Below are 5513 nucleotides of genomic sequence, written 5' to 3'. Positions count from 1 at the left end.
TCTCTGTCTAATTCTCTATCATCCAAAGGAGTAAACATTTGCTGAGCTGCAAAATCAGAAGAGGCCTATGGGGCTTTTGGTCCAGACTGCTGCCCAGATCTCAGTGGCCCCTCCTGTATCACACAGTGACCAGAGCACAGGCTTCGGGACTTAGGTCCCACGTCTCCTCCATCACTGTGCAGCGTGGAATGACTTACTGAGCATCTTTTGTGTGAAGTGAGTTCACGTGCTATGTTAATGAGCAGCAGTGATATTATTCAGACCATTGCTGACTTCTCCAAACTGTTCATCATAGGGAGGAACAAAACCTCTAAGGCCTGGGAGTGACCAGAAAGTGGAATTTTATGTGGCTTCTCGTGACCGTCAGAGAGCTGAGTTGGGTAAGCACTCTTTAGGGGAATTCTTGACCCTTCTAAAAATCCCATTAAGGCTAAGCACACATCTGTTAACACACACTGAGCATGCGGTCTCGCACCAGAAAGGACCAGAGCAAGGAGGAACATTATATCCAGTAACTCATATGGAACTGTTTATCCCCAATCACTTCATGCCTCTCCTTGAACTCTGCCACAGTCTTCAGTTTCAAAGGCCATTTTGGACCAACTGAATTTCCTTGCAAACTAAGCTCCACCCATATATTTAAAAGTGGGGGGGGGTTGTTTTAGGAAAATATCCTCCAGGCATAGACTATGAGTTTCCAAACCTGCTTTTACCCTCTCTTCGCTTTTTCTTTTAAATAAAAATTGCCTAGAAAACCAAGATTCATTAACATTGATGGGGGAAAGAAATACCACTAAGTTGAAAGGAGCTTGTGGCTTATGAGTTAACAGGAAGTATTTGGGGGTCTTTTTGGAGATTCTTCCAGTTTCAGAGAATATGAGCACTGAGTAGATACCAAGATCATACACACACTTCCAACTCCTCATTTGGAGGTGGAGAAACTGAGGCCTACATGAGAGAAACAAACCATCTAAAGCAACCGAAGTCAGCTGAAGAACTGAAGCTCCAGCTTGGGCTACAAAAGCTCCAGGCTCAGTTAGGTCGGTCTCCTCAAAGGCAGAGCGAGGGGCGGAGATTGGATGTTGACCCTTTACCCAGGAACTGGGAGCCCAGGGTGTGAAAATGGAGGGTGTGGCGGGTGAGGAAGAAAGTCTCAGGGCAAGGTGACAAGATGTATCTTCACCTGCTGCCTTCTCACAGAAACTCAGTCACAACAGCCGCAGGGCTTCTCGAGACCTCCGAGGAAGAGTGGATCTCCACTTCATCATCACTGATCAAAGATGGGGAACTGGTGGATAGTCCAGTTTTCTCTTCACACCTCCTAGCTGAGACAGCTTCATGCATACATCCCATGTTAACTACCTTGCATCCCAGTTCCTTGAGCCTTCCCTGGCCTTCTCATTCCAGCAAAACCCTCAGTTCTAGGAAAGGTGGCAGTGTTGGTCAGTCACCCCCCAAAGATCCCAGCATGACTCACTGGGTAGCATGTTTGAAGGCACATGTCATGGAGGGTTCCTTCACCGTGCCACTTCCCCAAGGTCATCTCCTGGGGACATTGCCCTATTAAGTGACTTACACTTCAGCCTGGCTCTCAAGAGTCTACCGAAGAGGAATCCAAGCGCCTGGTGCAGACTCCATTTTAGACGATTGTTGAGAACGTTACATCAATATCTTCCCCATTATTCTTCCTGTTGCTCTAGAAAGCTGATCACAGTGGTTGTGTGATCCATCTGTCTCCAAGACACCTCTGTCAGAGAGCAACTTGAAGAGGTTGAATCTGACCTTGGGAGAAGAGGAGGAATTTTCATGGGGCCCCACTTTATTTTTGTAATTGTGTTGTTAAGAACGAGCAAGTCTAAGCCGTCTTCCGATTTCTGGCTCCCTGACCCACTGTGTGGTTTTTGTCCTCGCACATATACCCTGCTCTGATACCATCTGCCATGAGGCCCTTCAATGGAAGCCAAACGAATTGTTCTTAGACTTAGAGCTAAATAAACTTCTTAACTTTATACATTACCTAGCCTCGGGCATTTTTATAGCAACAGAAACAAACAAGATAAATGGTAACTAAGCTACTGAGGCAAGCCTACCTGGTTCTAGAGTATGTATGTAAAAGTGTTTCTATAGCTGCTAGACTAAGGACTCAGCTAAATGAATTAGCTGAGACTGACTAGCCTATCGTGTCATAAGAAGCTACATGCAGTTTATTATACTTTGTTTAAATTCTGGTTTGGGTATTTTCGAGACAGGTCTCTGTATCCAAGACTGTCTAGGAATTCACAGTATAACTCAGGCCTGGTTTCCAGTCCTCCAGTCTCAGCCTCCCAGGAGCTGGGATTATAGATATGAACCACCACATCTGGATTCAGTTCATTTTAATTATATTGTAAGCTGAAATGATAGTCAAAAAAAATGCTTGCCTTGCAAGCATATGGTCCTGAGTTTGACCCAAGGGACACATGTAAAGATGGTTGAGCACACAGCAGTGCACGTGTAGAGGGCAGCACTGGGGAGGAGGAGCACTGGCCAGTCAGCCCGGCCCACTGTCAAAAAAAAAAAAAAAAAAAAAAAAAAAAAAAAAAAAAAAAAAAAGGTAAATGGCTCTTGTACTGGCTCGTTTTGTGTAAACCTGACACAAGCTAGAGTCATCAGAGAGGAGGGAACCTCAATTGAGGAGATGTCTCCATAAGATCAGGCTATAGGCAGGCAAGCCTGTAGACCATTTTCTTAATTAGTAATTCATGAGAGAAAAGCCAGCCCATTGTGGGTAGTGTCATCCCTGGGCTGGTGATCCTGGGTTCTATAAGAAAGCAGGCTGAGCAAGCCATGGGGAGCAAGCCAGAAAGCAGCACTCCCCCATAGCCTCTGCATCAGCTTCTATGTCCGAGTTCCTGCCCTGCATCAGTTTCTGTCCTCACTGCTTTTGATGATGAACTGTGCATAGAAGTAAACCCTTTCCTCCCCAAGTTATTTTTGGTCATGGTGTTTCATCACAGCAATGGTAACCCTAAGAAAGTTCCTAAGGGACAACGTGTGAGGCTTCCTTCAGTGTGTGTGCAGGTACACACAAGCATACAAACACACATTCATACATACACACAAATGCATACACACACATACACATAAGCATGCACACATCCATACACACACATGCACACACATGCATACACACATACATACACACAAGCACACACACACATACACACACATGCATACACACACATACACACAAGCATGCACACATCCATACACACACACATAGACACACAAATACACACACGTACACACAAGCATACACACACACACACACACACACACACGCGCGCGCGCGCACGCGTGAATACACATACGCACACACATACGTGTGCAAGATTTCCTCAAAATGCTGACTTCAGGGTTTCCCCACAGACACCCCTTAATGAAAAGTGACAGAATGCAGCTGTTACTCTGTGCGTTCAGTGGTTTCTCCAGGTGACTCTTGAGTACATCACCCTTAAGACTCAATGCCTCATGCCACTAATTGAAGGGCTCCACTGGGCTCTACCCTCTTCTCCTCAGTAAGCCAGGAGTAGTCCCCCCAAGTTCAGTCTAACCAGATGAAGTTCTTCTCCCTTGCACCTCTTGGTGCTTTTTGCCAGTCTTCTCTACTCTTAGACTCTGTGCCCAGAGAAAGGTCAGGACACAAGACCTTGGGCCCAGGATGCCATTCCTGAATCTCTTTGATGGTGAGGGAAGTTTGTTCCAAGAACCAAAATGGAAATCAATTTTCCCTGGTGGACAGATTCTGATGGCTCCTGAACCCTGTTGCCAGTCAACCACCCCACGTCTGTGCCCAGCTGAACAATTGCAGCATTCCTGATTAACATGGGGCTCCGACCTTGGGGTCCTCCTCCAACATTTTCTGTTGCATATAGGTTTACTCTCCCACCGTGCCAAGGTTTGATGTTGAGATGGAGCACTGCTGGGCATTTGATACCCAGCCATCAATCCAAATCCTGGCTCACAAAAGGCGTCCTAGCAACATTTGCAGTATGCTCAGCTTCTCTGAGATTGTGTTCATTTTTTGTTCTTCTCAGCACCTGCCATTATTGGTACAGGCATTTATTGCATGCGCATGCACTCACACACACACACACACACACCCTACCCCTACACACACACCTACCCGATACACATACACTCCCTACCCCTATACACACACACACACACACACACACACACACACACACATAGGCCCTTTATTAATATTAGGAGCTGACCTAAAACCTATATGTTCAAGTCTTAACCCCTATCACCCCTAACAGCAACTGTATTTGGAGATAAGTTTTTGCTTTTGTTTGTTCTTTTGTATTTATTGTTGGTTGGTTGGTTGGTTGGTTGGTTGGTTGGTTGGTTGGAGTTGGTGTTGGTGAATGAATATAGGTCCTTATACATGCTAAGCAAGCCTTACCCACAGCCCCAGGAGACGGGGTTTAGAAATAGATAATTCTGTTTAAATAAGACCGGTGTGCTTGTAAGAAGAGAAACCATGTGAAGACACAAAGGGAAGGCTCTCCCAAGACAAGGAGAAAGCACAGGAGCCTCTCCTTGTGCTAACACGTTGACCTCACATCTCCAGCTCCTAGAATTGTGAGATGGTACATTTCTCTCACCCAAGCCTCCCCATCTGGGGCAGCAGTCCTAGAAACTGTACCGTGAGATGGTCATTCATCTACCTTAGCCATTCTTCTAACCCTAGCACCCGGAGCACTCTTCACGTGAGACAGAAACCGAGTAACAAATAATTACTAAATATCACCTCACCATGCAAATAGCATGTAGCTTTTTCTGAGCACACATGTGGTTTCATATATCTGAGTCTCTGCATATGTTGTTTTTTAGCATAAAACTCCATTCCCGTTCCCTTCTACTATGTCCCATACAGCCAAAGAAATCATTTTTTTCCTTTAAGCCTCAGTTCAGACATGTTCTGTATAGAGTGTCCTTTACCCCGCCAGCCAGAACTGGCTGTTGTCTCCTCTGATGCTCGAAGCTCTGCATTCACTCTTCAGAAACCTTTTTCGTCTCTGAGCCGTAGGGCCTGGCCTTCAGGATGTGCCCAGTCATTAAAAGACTTACATCCCTCTACCTAGCTAGAATGCAGAGTCCCCATCTACAGGCTACTTACTCTCTGATGGAGACAGATCCATAAAGATGTGACTTACAGACTAGGTAATCACCAATATCTGTTGGACTGAATTCATATATCAAATTGTATCTCCATGGTCTGACCTCCTATCAGATGAGTTCCATTTTCAAAGGTTACACCAGAGCCCTGCCCTTCCAGAATGTCTTCACTGATGCTTCCCTGGCAAGCATTTTGCACTCAACTCAGGGCAAGGTACAGTCACTGACCCAGACATGTGACCTAGTAAAACTCGGCTAGGCTAACCTCGGAGCACATCAAAACTCTGAAGGCAACTGCCACCAGACCCCTTCCCAGCCAGAATGACCCAACCTGGGAGGACCACTGG

This window comes from Arvicanthis niloticus, chromosome 5 (assembly GCF_011762505.2).
Source record: "Arvicanthis niloticus isolate mArvNil1 chromosome 5, mArvNil1.pat.X, whole genome shotgun sequence".
Classification (NCBI taxonomy): Eukaryota; Metazoa; Chordata; class Mammalia; order Rodentia; family Muridae; genus Arvicanthis; species Arvicanthis niloticus.
The sequence above is the reverse complement of the archived record's forward strand: the minus strand, read 5'-3'. Positions refer to the sequence as shown.